The 15321-nt window shown below is 40.2% G+C and overlaps 1 pseudogene; it reads left to right on the forward strand.

Annotated features, from left to right (window-relative positions):
- The first annotated feature begins 2440 nt into the window (after positions 1–2440).
- The window catches only part of LOC107563603 (elongation factor 1-gamma-like), a 16393-nt pseudogene continuing 3512 nt past the window's right edge, over positions 2441–15321 (forward strand).

Genomic DNA, 15321 nt, shown 5'->3' on the forward strand with positions numbered 1-15321 from the left:
TGGAGCTAAACTCTGCAGGACACCGGCCCTCCAGGACCCAGTTTGGGCACCCCTGCTTTAACCCAAGAGATATTACCAAATAAACAAGACTAAAAAAATCTTGCTGCAGGTGGGGGACACAGAACAAAGAGCATTCCTTATAAACTTATCGCCACACTGTTGTTTTAAAACGTTGACATTTTCAATGAAAATGTTACCACAAGGATTAACCATGCTGATTTCTTCTGAGATACAGGTTTTTTTTTTTTAAAGTAACATCACACTCTTTGGAATTGCGTCAAAAACAATAGCAAATTCTCTTGGTTTAACTCAGTGGTTCCCAAACCTGTCCTGGAGGCCCCCCTGCCCTGCACTTTTTGTATGTCTCTACTTAAGAGCTGATGAGTGGAATCAGGTGTGTTAGAAAAGGGAGACATACAAAAGCTGCAGGGGGGCCTCCAGGACAGGTTTACACGTCCTGCTCTCACGGTCACGCCCTTATGACGTATTATTTCTGCGACAGGACTGGGCTATACGTCAGCACCGCGCGACCCGTTCCTCCTTTCTCTCGTCCTGAAGATGGCGGCAGGGGTGAGTGAGATGGGACAGAACCCTTTAGAGAGCACATTACAGCACATGTCCGTCCACAATCATCCCAGAATCTCGCCAATCCTTATATCTGTATGCGCTGTTGTCATGCCGTATCATTTGAGAGCCTCTGTTAAAGCTGGCGCGATGATTATTTCCGCTGTAAATACTCCCCACACAAGAGTTAAGACGAACAGAAGCGCTCCTTTGTGCCGCGTTTCTCTTTGCTTTCCCGCGCACGCCTCTCATGTCGTTTTGTAACCAGAAGAGTGTCATGTTAATTGTGGTTTCATATTAAATTCATGAAAGCGAAGCGCGTATGTTAGTGTGAGCTGGCAGAAAAGCATAGTGAGTTGAGAAGCATTCACTGTGTGGTCATCAACACCAAATGAGGCTTTTTTTAAAAACTAGTTCTGAAACTAAAGTGTTGGTTGCGAACACTTAACGAGGTTCTGTGCGTTACAGCACCAGCTGGTTCACTAATAAATGTGCTGCAACACTGTTAAGTCTAATTTCTGCCAGTGTTGGCTTTCTGTGTGTGTGTGTGTATAAGCAAACGTTGTTTATAGTGTGTGAAGTCATTTATTGCAGGGGATTGACTGTCAGCTGTTTCCGTGCTGTGTAATGCTCTTTGAGTGGTCTTAAAGGGGTCATATGATGTTGCTAAAAAGAACATTATTTGGTGTAATGAAATGTGTTTATGTGGTTTAAAGTTAAAAAAACAAAAAAACAATTTTTTCACATACTGTACATTATTGTTTCTCCTCTATGCCCCGCCTTTACAAAGCTCATCGGTCTGAAAAGCGAGGTGTGCTGTGATTGGCCAGCTATCCAGTGTGTTGTGATTGGCCGAATACCTCAAGCGTGAGACGGAATAGCCGGCATTGAAGTCTACTCTTCCAGGATCAGTAAACAGTCCTCCATAAAATGTGCTGCACACATCTGGATATTTGGGTTGAACTGTTCTGGAACAGTGTTGTAAATACAACTTAACCGCTGACTTCTAGTCGTGTCCATTTTTGGAAGACCAAACAAAGTAGTTTCGCTTTCACAACGAAAAACACGGCGGGGTTGAGAACGGCGCGGCCGGCGGATCCGACGAAGGAGCGCAACCACACGTGACGACCCCGGGCTGGACTCCACTTCGTGCACAGTGAAAGTTGATGTATTCCCTCAGCGACCAGCACAGATCAGCTCCAGGCATGACGAAGCGGATATCGTCCTCTTTTGGAAGACCAAACAAAGTAGTTTCGCTTTCACAACGAAACACACCGCGTCTTCAGGACATGGCGGCAGCAACAATACTACAGCGAGAATAAAAGTTACGCCTTCTTTCTTTGTACTCTCTCAGGGTATGTTATTTTTTTGAAAGTCAGTTTCTGGTTGCATACCTGTAACAAATTTCTAGAAGGTTACATATGGTACAAGTCCTTAAAAAAATATTGAACACCTTTATTTCTCAACAGATCACGGATTAAGATATTACCAAATAAACAAGACTAAAAAAATCTTGCTGCAGGTGGGGACACAGAACAAAGAGCATTCCTTATAAACTTATCGCCACACTGTTGTTTTAAAACGTTGACATTTTCAATGAAAATGTTACCACAAGGATTAACCATGCTGATTTCTTCTGAGATACAGGTTTTTTTTTTTTAAAGTAACATCACACTCTTTGGAATTGCGTCAAAAACAATAGCAAATTCTCTTGGTTTAACTCAGTGGTTCCCAAACCTGTCCTGGAGGCCCCCCTGCCCTGCACTTTTTGTATGTCTCTACTTAAGAGCTGATGAGTGGAATCAGGTGTGTTAGAAAAGGGAGACATACAAAAGCTGCAGGGGGGCCTCCAGGACAGGTTTACACGTCCTGCTCTCACGGTCACGCCCTTATGACGTATTATTTCTGCGACAGGACTGGGCTATACGTCAGCACCGCGCGACCCGTTCCTCCTTTCTCTCGTCCTGAAGATGGCGGCAGGGGTGAGTGAGATGGGACAGAACCCTTTAGAGAGCACATTACAGCACATGTCCGTCCACAATCATCCCAGAATCTCGCCAATCCTTATATCTGTATGCGCTGTTGTCATGCCGTATCATTTGAGAGCCTCTGTTAAAGCTGGCGCGATGATTATTTCCGCTGTAAATACTCCCCACACAAGAGTTAAGACGAACAGAAGCGCTCCTTTGTGCCACGTTTCTCTTTGCTTTCCCGCGCACGCCTCTCATGTCGTTTTGTAACCAGAAGAGGGTCATGTTAATTGTGGTTTCATATTAAATTCATGAAAGCGAAGCGCGTATGTTAGTGTGAGCTGGCAGAAAAGCATAGTGAGTTGAGAAGCATTCACTGTGGTCATCAAGACCAAATGAGGCTTTTTTTAAAAACTAGTTCTGAAACTAAAGTGTTGGTTGCGAACACTTAACGAGGTTCTGTGCGTTACAGCACCAGCTGGTTCACTAATAAATGTGCTGCAACACTGTTAAGTCTAATTTCTGCCAGTGTTGGCTTTCTGTGTGTGTGTGTATAAGCAAACGTTGTTTATAGTGTGTGAAGTCATTTATTGCAGGGGATTGACTGTCAGCTGTTTCCGTGCTGTGTAATGCTCTGGACTCCGCTTCGTGCACGGTGAAAGTTGATGTATTCCCTCAGCGACCAGCACAGATCAGCTCCAGGCATGACGAAGCGGATATCGTCCTCTTTTGGAAGACCAAACAAAGTAGTTTCGCTTTCACAACGAAACACACCGCGTCTTCAGGACATGGCGGCAGCAACAATACTACAGCGAGAATAAAAGTTACGCCTTCTTTCTTTGCGTGAACATTTGGGCGGCGTTATGCAAATCTTCCCACATAGTGACGTAGATATGTGGGGGTGTTAGAACGAGCCGTATTAGGTAGGCGTGGCTGACTCTTAACTTTCATAAAGAATATCTCTTTGGATTTGAGACTTTAGTCTTTGCAACTTTACAGATCTTCTTTATGCACCAAGAGCTTGTAACACGCCAAAGAGAAAGGAAAAATTGAAATCGCATCATATGACCCCTTTAAACAACAAACCAGCACAGGACTGCAGACACAAGTAGAATAAATAGGGAGACAAATGAGGAGGGTAACGAGGGAGACACAGGTGGAGTAACTTAAACAATAATGAGAAAACAAGAAGGGCAGGGTCTGACAATTTTTCCTCAGCTTTGGGCAAGGTCAGTATTCTCCTGCCTTTTTTTTGTGCATGTGTTCTTGATGTAGAATTAATGAATTAATGAATTATTCGTCCATTTAGGTTCCTGCTTACCAGGGTGATGATGGCTTCTGTCTGTTTGAGAGCAATGCCATTGCTCACTACTGTAAGTAAGCTTTATAGGGCCTATTTATGCTTGGCCACTTCATGCATTTCCTTTGATTGGATTAAAATGGTTCCATTTACACTTGACTACAAATGTACAGTGGGTACGGAAAGTATTCAGACCCCCTTAAATTTCACTCTTTGTTATATTGCAGCCATTTGCTAAAATCATTTAAGTAAATTTTTTTCCCTCATTAATGTACACACAGCACCCCATATTGACAGAAAAACACAGAATTGTTGACATTTTTGCAGATTTATTAAAAAAGAAAAACTGAAATATCACATGGTCCTAAGTATTCAGACCCTTTGCTCAGTATTTAGTAGAAGCACCCTTTTGATCTAATACAGCCATGAGTCTTTTTGGGAAAGAGGCAACAAGTTTTTCACACCTGGATTTGGAGATCCTCTGCCATTCCTCCTTGCAGAGCCTCTCCAGTTCTGGCAGGTTGGATGGTAAACGTTGGTGGACAGCAATTTTTAGGTCTCTCCAGAGATGCTCAATTGGGTTTAAGTCAGGGCTCTGGCTGGGCCATTCAAGAACAGTCACAGACTTGTTGTGAAGCCACTCCTTCGTTATTTTAGCTGTGTGCTTAGGGTCATTGTCTTGTTGGAAGGTTTCACAACGAAACACACCGCGTCTTCAGGACATGGCGGCAGCAACAATACTACAGCGAGAATAAAAGTTACGCCTTCTTTCTTTGCGTGAACATTTGGGCGGCGTTATGCAAATCTTCCCACATAGTGACGTAGATATGTGGGGGTGTTAGAACGAGCCGTATTAGGTAGGCGTGGCTGACTCTTAACTTTCATAAAGAATATCTCTTTGGATTTGAGACTTTAGTCTTTGCAACTTTACAGATTTTCTTTATGCACCAAGAGCTTGTAACACTCCAAAGAGAAAGGAAAAATTGAAATCTCATCATATGACCCCTTTAATGAAGGGGACCGCTTCTGTTGGCACGGAGTTTCTGTGCAGCATCAGTTTCAGCAATGTGATCTCAAACTTTGTTTCTGCAGACTCTCTACACATACCCAGAGAACTGGAGGGCCTTTAAGGCTCAGATCGCTGCCCAGTACAGTGGTGCTCGTCTGAAGATTGCGAGCACCTCCCCTGCCTTCACCTTTGGGCAGTCGAACCGATCCCCTGTTTTCCTCAGCAACTTTCCTTTGGGCAAGGTCAGTATTCTCCTGCCTTTTTTTTGTGCATGTGTTCTTGATGTAGAATTAATGAATTATTGTTGTTCCCGTCCATTTAGGTTCCTGCTTACCAGGGTGATGATGGCTTCTGTCTGTTTGAGAGCAATGCCATTGCTCACTACTGTAAGTAAGCTTTATAGGGCCTATTTATGCTTGGCCACTTCATGCATTTCCTTTGATTGGATTAAAATGGTTCCATTTACACTTGACTACAAATGTACAGTGGGTACGGAAAGTATTCAGACCCCCTTAAATTTCACTCTTTGTTATATTGCAGCCATTTGCTAAAATCATTTAAGTAAATTTTTTTCCCTCATTAATGTACACACAGCACCCCATATTGACAGAAAAACACAGAATTGTTGACATTTTTGCAGATTTATTAAAAAAGAAAAACTGAAATATCACATGGTCCTAAGTATTCAGACCCTTTGCTGTGACACTCATATATTTAACTCAGGTGCTGTCCATTTCTTCTGATCATCCTGGAGATGGTTCTACACCTTCATTTGAGTCCAGCTGTATTTGATTATACTGATTGGACTTGATTAGAAAAGCCACACACCTGTCTATATAAGACATTACCGCTCACAGTGCATGTCAGAGCAAATGAGAATCACGAGGTCAAAGGAACTGCCTGACAAATCTTCAGTTATTTTGGTATATACAAATTCAAGAGATGTTGCATTTCATTCATCATCTGATTTGCCATCACAATTAAAAAAAAAATGTTTATAGTGTTTTATTACATGCCATTAATGCTATTGTCTCCTCCTGACAGTGAGCAATGATGCCCTTCGTGGCAGCACTCCCCAGGCCAGTGCCCAGGTGCTGCAGTGGGTCAGTTTTGCTGACTCTGAGATCATCCCTCCAGCTAGTGCCTGGGTGTTCCCCACCTTGGGTATCATGCAGTTCAACAAACAGGTTAGTTTTGAGTATGTTTGTGTAATGGTTTAATCTGTCAGGTTTTTAATGTTTTGTAAGACTGTACTCTGTCTCATATGTAGGCCACAGAACAGGCTAAGGAGGAGGTGAAACGCGTCCTTGCCGTCCTCAATCAGCACTTAAACACTCGCACTTTCCTGGTTGGGGAGAGAGTCAGTCTGGCTGACGTCACTGTTGTCTGCTCTCTGCTCTGGCTCTACAAACAGGTGAGTCTGCTGTAGGCCTGCACGATTAATCGTTTGAAAACTGAAATCGCGATTTGAAAGGGTGTGATTTTTCAAATCGCAAGAGCTGCGATTATTTTGATGAAGGACTATCAGAGATTTAACAAGCATCTACGTAGTTTTTGACAGTTTGCTTCATGCGCATTTTACTTTGATGCAGAGTTTAAACAATAGGGGGCATTCACTGCACGTGCTGACTGAACCAGCAAATAACGCCATTTGGAAAAGATAAGCGCGAGTGGGAACAGCGGTTCAACTTCCCAACGAAGTGTGTCTACAGACGACTTGGTACCTAAACGAAAAAGCACCGCATATGTTTGGAATTATTTTGGATTTCGACGTTCTGATGTACTTCAAAGGCAAGTACTTTGTAAAACCTGCCGAACGTCTGTGTCAACCTCGAGAGGCAACACAACCAACCTGTAACAGCACCTGCAGAAGTATCACAGACAAATGTATGATGAATGCATGGCCAAAAGGCCAATATATGTATAGAAAGCCTGAAATGTCTACCTTTAAATTAACTAAGTCACGTCCAAAACAAATATTCTGTTAAAGTAATCCGTATGAAACATACGCGATGTCCAGTTTTCCCGTCTCAACTCATATCTAATGCGGTTATGCCCACGAGCCGATCGCGCTTTTCAGATTCTAAACATCCACGTGAGACGCACGCGCATGTAAACGTCCACATCGCCTCCGCGTAAACAAACGTGAAGAGTTCATCCCGGCTACTTTTTGTTTCTGGAAGAAGACGCGCTGAGAGAAATAACCCAGAATTTACCTCACAACGCAATGCGTCGCGCAGCTAGATCCTGTGGAGAATATCACTCTGATGAGTAGCCTAAGATTACTTGCATCTGTTGTTATTGTGACATAACTTGTACACATTTTACTAGTTAGACTTTTCTAATTCCTGACTACATGTTTGAAATCAAGTGAAACATTTTGAAATATGTGATATTTCATTGTGTAAATGTCTCACAACGCCAGGATGTTTGTTTAATGTTTTAACATATAAAACCACAAGATATAAAAGTAGTGTGGGTGTTAACACTATCTCTCAGGTGTGAATCACTAAATAGTCATGGCCGTTGTCACTCCCTCGCATTAAGGGCATTCTATCACAAAACATGTTTTACAAATGTAAAATCAATATATTGTTTTCTGTAAATAAGTGAACAGGATAATTTTCACATTTTGTAGCAAAAACTCTAGTCTACCACATTCTCAAAAGTCTTGTGAACAAAAGTTCTGTATGTTTTATGGCCTTATTTCAGTGTACTTTCATGCTGCTCACAAATTATTGTAGCCCAGTTTGTGCTGAATACAGTGTTATCAGACTTTAGCCATTAAAAATTTAAGAAACTGAAAAAAACTAATGTCAGGGCATGCCAAAACTTCTCCAGGGCCCCAAAACACCCTCAGACCCCAGAGGGTTAAATGGCAAAAACTTTTGCTGGCATTGTTTCAGCCTTAATGTAGGTTATGGTCAGTGTTTTACTGATGTAGAATTGTTTACAGTGTGTTTGGGTTCTTAAAAGTTTAATATTTTATATATAATTGTTAATTTAACTTTAAGATACTGTAGTTATTTTCTTAATTTGTCATGACAGATGTTTGCATCATGACAACTTTATAAAAAAAATGGCCACGATGTTTAAGAGGATTTAAATAAACAGTAGCGTAGTTTGTGATAATACTTGGTATTTCTTTGGTGCTGTTAAAACCACCACAACAAACCTGTAGCTCTTTTATGAAATAGTAATAAATCACATTTTAAATCGCAAATCGCAGTTTTGATCAGAAAAATCACTATTCTATTTTTTTTATCCAAATCGTGCAAGATTTGCTGGGTGCCATGTGAATCTGAGCTGTAGTCACACAATAAAACAAGTCCATATTGGTTCATCCAAAATCATTGATTTTTAATTTTCAGTATTACAATTTTAACACGCTAATTTCTAACTCTTTAGATTACTTCTGCCATCATCTAGCACTTAAATATAAAGGTATATGACAAAGATTTAATTCTAAAAGATAGCTTTTTTTTTAAGGGTGCTTTCCTGTTGTTGTTTTTTTTATTATTATTATAATTATTATTATTAAAGGGATAGTTCACCTAAAAATGAAAATTATTTACTCAGCCTCTTGTCGTTCCAAACCCGCAAGACTTTCGTTTTCGTTAATAAAATTATTTGTCTCTCCATTGTCAAATCTACACAACTACCACTTTGTAGCTTCGAAAAATCCATAAAGCAGTGTTTCCCACAGACTTGCACTCACAGTGAGGCGGCACTTCCCCGGGGGGAAATACATAAATCAGCAGATGCGCTGATTGAAAATGCTAATTCATTGTCTGCCAGCAGGAGGCGCTTTAGGAGCATCAGAAATAGCGGTTTCCCCGGAAACGGCTGTTATTAAAACAGCGCTCTGCTCATAAACGCTGCTTTATCAGGCATTATAGGAAAGATTAAATGAAAATGACATCAAAACTTTTCTAAAGGCAGTCAGTGCCCTTCAAAGATACTTTAATATAAAAACACCCGTGCTGCGTTGAGACTTTGAAACATGCAGTGCTCATGTTTATTCAACAAAGTCAAAGCATTTTGGAAAATCTATTTGTGGCGGTCAGTGTAAAAATAAATCAATGTGTGGGAAACACTGTAAAGAGATTGTAAAACTAATCCATATGAATTGAGCGGTTCACATGCAAGCATTAATCAATGCACACATCGTTAAATGCAAGCGGAAACTCAAGCGTGTGTGCTTGGTATGCGAGAACCAATGAGATTCGTTCTTGTGTTACGCGGCAAGTTTGGGTTTCCATATGAACCAATGAGTTTCAGTCTCATATATAGTTAATACCGTTCTAATGACTAATATACAATAAATATACTTGACTAAGCTGCAAGGTATTTGATTTAGACTAAACGAAAAAATTAATTCTTAATTCGTGGCTATAATGTAGTCCTAGCATAAAAGAGAACTAGCCCATTCTAAATTCGTTGGCCGTGCTTGTCTGCATGATCGGGGCTCCGTACAACCGAATATAACCTTAGCCTACCTGTTTATTCATTTATTATGGTATGTAACTAGCTCACCTTTTGCGGCACCATGTTTGCGTAGCCCATCCTCGTGCTTTCTGGCAATGTGCCGCTTCAGATTCCAATATGAATCTTTACTAACTCTCCCCGCACTCCCTCTCAGTTTCTTCTCCCTGCTCATTCTTAACTTAGATTTTTTACTTTACATTTATTTATAAGGCTTGCAACTTCGTTGAAACAATATCTGAACTCCATAACTGCTCTACTATTCTCGATCTCGAACAAGCAAATCACCAAACGGCATTCTGGGTTGAGCGAGCGGCGCTGAGCGTTTTGAGAGAGCGGAGCGGAATCTTCAGAAAGGCGCTCTGCGCTCTTAAGGAAATATTACCACTCCGCTCTCCTCTCCCGCTCCGCTCACATGCTCTGGTTTAGAATGCACTAAACTGACAGTAAACTCAATATCTTGGCATTATTTGAAGTTGAAGTGAGAATAGAATTTTTTTTTTTTTTTTTTTTTTTTTATTATTTTTTAAGGAAAATTTACCTTTGTAGCACATCCTCGTGCTTTCTGGCAATGTGCCGCTTCAGATTCCAATATGAATCTTTACTAACTCTCCCCGCACTCCCTCTCAGTTTCTTCTCCCTGCTCATTCTTAACTTAGATTTTTTACTTTACATTTATTTATAAGGCTTGCAACTTCGTTGAAACAATATCTGAACTCCATAACTGCTCTACTATTCTCGATCTCGAACAAGCAAATCACCAAACGGCATTCTGGGTTGAGCGAGCGGCGCTGAGCGTTTTGAGAGAGCGGAGCGGAATCTTCAGAAAGGCGCTCTGCGCTCTTAAGGAAATATTACCACTCCGCTCTCCTCTCCCGCTCCGCTCACATGCTCTGGTTTAGAATGCACTAAACTGACAGTAAACTCAATATCTTGGCATTATTTGAAGTTGAAGTGAGAATAGAATTTTTTTTTTTTTTTTTTTTTTTAATTAGTCTTCAGAGTAGATATACACTTGCATAATGATGCTCATATGCCTTATGTCTTATAGAAGCATAAATAATAGCAGAGCAGTTCTTGGCATTTAATAACTTTTCAATATTGAGTGAGAGTATAAGTGTGCTTTTATTTAAAATTGTCATTTCTCTAGCTAAGAAGTTTGCTGAGATGCAGCCGAAGAAGGAGACTCCTGCCAAGAAGGAGAAGGGTAGCAAGGAAGGAGGCAAGCAACAGCAGCAGCAGCAGCAGCAACAACAACAGCTCCAAGTTTAAGAGAAGAAAAAGGAGGAAAAGAAAGCCACCCCTGCTGAGGAGGAGATGGACGAATGCGAGGCTGCCTTGGCTTCTGAGCCGAAAGCCAAGGACCCATTTGCTCACCTTCCAAAAAGGTACTTGTTACACCTTCACTTTAGAAATAGTTACTTTTTGAGTTTGTTCATGCTCTAATCTGTCTGCCTTTGTCTTGTTGTTACTAGTTCTTTTATCATGGATGAGTTCAAGAGGAAATACTCCAACGAGGACACCCTGACTGTGGCATTGCCTTACTTCTGGGATCACTTTGATCGCGAGGGCTTCTCAATCTGGCATTCCGAGTACCGCTTCCCTGAAGAGCTGACCATGTCCTTCATGAGCTGTAATCTTATCACAGGTACGGTGGGGTCACATTGACTTTGGACATTTTGTTTGATGTATCTCTCTAAACAAAATGCCAGCCGTGTTATTACTTGTTCAAAGTTTACTCTTTCCAATTCAGTCTGTACTACTTGCGCAAGTGTGTAACACTTCATAGTTTTTCCACAGTATGTACAAGTACACTGTTGCTCTTTTCCTCAGGAATGTTCCAACGACTCGACAAACTGCGTAAAAATGCGTTCGCCAGTGTCATCCTCTTTGGGGCGAACAATGACAGCTGCATCACTGGTATCTGGGTCTTCAGAGGCCAGGATCTTGCGTTTACTGTGAGTGATTACATGTGCCCATAACCCCTGTTTTGTGTCCGTGTATGTGTATAGATGGACTCGGGGACCTTATATAAAATGGATATGTAAGATAAGGGATTGTAACGATTACAGATGCCAAATTGTGTTGTGTTTCCCAATCTAAGTGCCCTCAAAGCACCATCAGTGGGACTTGTGTACCCCTTCATCAATAACAAACCAAAAATGTTGTCTTTAGTTTACTGTAGTGACCATTATTGTAATTTGATTTTAAACAAACATTCGATACTGCGGGTAAAAACAAGTTTTGACAGTTCTGGAAGTGATTTGTATTTTTTCCTGAATTAACAATGTTAACATCAAAAGAAATGTGATTCATAAATTTAACCCGTCATATTGTTTTACAGTTATAGCAAAGCAAAATCAGTCTTTCTCCATGTTATGTACAGCTAATGCACTTAATGTGGTTTGCAGAGGTTTTAAAACGAATGCATCACATTGACTAGATAAAGTTTTAAAAACTGCCTGCCAGATTAGAATCTTTTTATTCCAAGGCTCTTGGTGAAAGCTCAACTCCAGTGCCTTATATTTGGACAAAGCACTGAGTAAAAGGAACATTAGCTGCTTTGAGTCTTGGCCAACTGTGACCAATAACCAAACAATCTTTCCATCTCAACACAGCTGTAGTGATCAAACTGAAAGCTACAACAAATGCAGCAGGGTTTCATTAGTAAGCACCCAGAAAGCCCCAAGTCTTGATTGTTTCATATAATCTAGTGTTGGTAAATAATAACCAGCACGTCACACATGCATATGTTCTCTGATGTGGAAATCATTTCCTGTATCTTTTGTTGATGCTGATTCCAATCAAGTTCTTTGGTAGAAGCTTGCAAAATCTGATCGTGTTGCTTGACGTGTTGTCATCCTCGGACCATGAACATTAATGCTAAAAATAGGGATGCACCGATATGAAAATTTTGGCCGATACCGATAACCGATTATTCTTTATTTTTGAAAGCCGATAACCGATATGTTGGCCGATAAATCTATATCCAAATTGTTATATACTTTTTGAGAGCCTGATTACAAAAAAGGTCTCATCATTAAAAGCCACATCCCAAACACTTCAACATAAGCAGCCTAGTTTGAAGCTAAAAAGAAAATAGACCCAAGTCTACGTTTCACTATGGGTTCAGTGTCAGAATTGCAATATAATACTATTTTATTCATATTAGGGCTGCACGATTAATCGAATGTGATTTTCATGCGTATCTTGTCAGTAAAGCCGGTTCTGTGATTGGCAGTATTGGGAGTAATGTGTTACAAAAGTAATGCATTACAGTAACCGATTACTTTTTGCTGTAACGCATTACTAATCAATTTTAAGTAATATTTTACTCTGTACATGTTCAATAACGCATGCGTTACAACACACTTTTAGCCCAAAATGTAATTGTCCAAAGAAAAAAAACAAACAGTGAGACATTTAACGAGTCAAAAATGCCGAAAGTAAGTTCTATTTCCTGTTCGTGGTCAGTCAATAGCCACGTGTGGTGTCCAAGTTTGTAAATAAAGACTAAACGACAGTGTAACAACGTTTGTAGGTCGGGAAGGAGGCAGGAACCAGCGAACATTTAAACAAACTTTAATAATAAAATAAACTCAAAACAGCACAAACAAAACCAAAACACAAAATAAACTCCAGGCCTGGTCCTCTCTCGTCTTTCCCTGTCGTCACTCCTCCTTTGTATCCTTCCGGAGCTCCTCCGTGAGACTCGAGACCGGTGAGAGGTGCAGGTGTCGCTCATTATCAATTACTCCACCGGCCTCGCTCCGTTCCCACGGCCCTCGGCCCCGCCCCTCTCGTCACAGACAGCTTCTGATATATTTGTTTAGCAATTTATTTCATTCATCTCCCTCTCGCTGGTGGAACTTTGTATTGTGTGACGTAGTCCAGTGAAGGCGTGTTTTACAGGAGTGCTGCGAGAGTACTGGCCCGACAGTGGAAACGCGGCATGATTTCGGCCTCTGTGCTCGAGGTCCGAGGCTATTAGCCACGCCCGGCTCACTGTTATCCTCGGCTCACACTGGCCAGTTGCAAAGCGGCTAATGGGTGAAGAAGACAGAAGACTGTACATTCGCGAGATGGACGTATGCGCATCTTGTCATGGCATTAGAGTTTACATATAGTAGGGATGCACGATATATCGGCCACCATATCGGTATCGGCCCATATCGGCTCATTTTTTCTGTTATCGGTATCGGCCTGATAAGAAAATTTGGCCGATATCTTAAAGCCGATAAATAATGCATTATTTCCTTCAGAGACACTTCAGATGCGCGCTGTTCGTTTGCAGCCTTTTGTGCAATTGTACATTGTAATATTGTGTTTATTTGATGTATATCTGATTTATCTCATATAGAATGCGTTTGGTTAAGTTAAAAGAGTGCTTTAGTTTACCGGTGATCATCTTTAGCTCAGCACACGCAGCTCAAACAGCAGTGCACAACATTAATAACTATGATTGGGAATGTCGTGTATATAACATTCTAATGAGAACATTATTATAATAAAACGTTGTGAATTCTTTGGGTTTAGTTGCCGTGTTTCAGCGCGTTGTTATGGGAAGAGCGCATCCACAACAGGATCACACATTCTGACTATAGCATGCAATAACTGCGTCATTTTGTACATATATAAGTTGTAATATTATGTTTATGTTGTATTAATATTAATCTCAGGATGCATTTCCTTGAGTTAAATAAGCTGCCAGCAAAACGCTTCAGGTTACCGTGTTCATTCAGCTCTTCAGCTTCAGCACGCGCAGCTCAACGGCTGCTATTTAAAACAGTGGTATTAATTTGTTACTTTTTCAAAATCATTGATATATTATTAATAACAACAACCACTTGTATTGTTCTCTTATTATTTTCATCAACAATATGGTTTAGTAATTAAAATCATTTAATTATTGTCCGTGCAGAGGCTATTCCGTTTTATTGATCTATGGCGCATTCATTTTGATTCTTTACACGTGTAATGATGTCCAGTGACTAGTTTGCATTATGCATAATTTTATTTATTTGTAAGACTTTTTTATGACTAAATTTGGTAATGGGAGAGTAAAAATATTTTTAAAACGTACACCGTTCAAACTAGGCTGCTTATGTTGAAGTGTTCGGGATGTGGTTTTTAATGAGGAGACCTTTTTTGTAATCAGGCTCTCAAAAAGTATATAACAATTTGGATATAGATTTATCGGCCAACATATCGGTTATCGGCTTTCAAAAATAAAGAATAATCGGTTATCGGTATCGGCCAAAATTTTCATATCGGTGCATCCCTAAAAAAAAATACCGTCATGTACCGTGAAACCGGTATAATTTTGAAAAATACTGTGATATAAATTTTCGGTCATACCGCCCAGCACTAATTAGAACATTCAAGCAGTTTAAAAAATGAATGTGCGTTCCACTCGTGTACCGCTCATGCTCATCGGAAAAGTGAAGTCCGCTCAAATAACGCGCTGACAGGACATTTCTATGCAGTATAGGCCTGCTTGTTCCGGTTTGCAGTAGCGCTACTGTAACATGGTGTAGGCTAGTTCAGCTGTACTGGGCAACGCTGCTAAAATAATGCTACCTTCAGTGACGCTGTGCTTTGCTCATATGCTCTGATAATAATAGCTTTGTAGGACTATACATTATTTGGATAATTAGTCAAAAAAACAACAACTTATATCTGATTCTGTTACATAGAAGTGAATAAAAATAATATATTGATATTTAATATTAAGGTAACACTTTTCAATAAGGTTCCATTAGTTAGTTTTAGTTAGTGTTAGCTATCACGAACGAACAATGAACAAAACATTTATTACAGTATTTATTAATGTTAGTTAATGAGAATACAGTAATTCACTGTTAATTCAGAGTGCATTAACTGTTAACAAGCACAACTGTTGATTTTAATGCATTAGTAAATGTTGAAATGAACATGAACTGAGATTAGTAAATGCTGAAGAACTATTGTTCATTAACTAAAGTAGTTAACTA

The sequence above is a fragment of the Sinocyclocheilus grahami genome, unplaced genomic scaffold (assembly GCF_001515645.1).
Source record: "Sinocyclocheilus grahami isolate Dianchi unplaced genomic scaffold, SAMN03320097.WGS_v1.1 scaffold880.1, whole genome shotgun sequence".
Taxonomy (NCBI): Eukaryota; Metazoa; Chordata; class Actinopteri; order Cypriniformes; family Cyprinidae; genus Sinocyclocheilus; species Sinocyclocheilus grahami.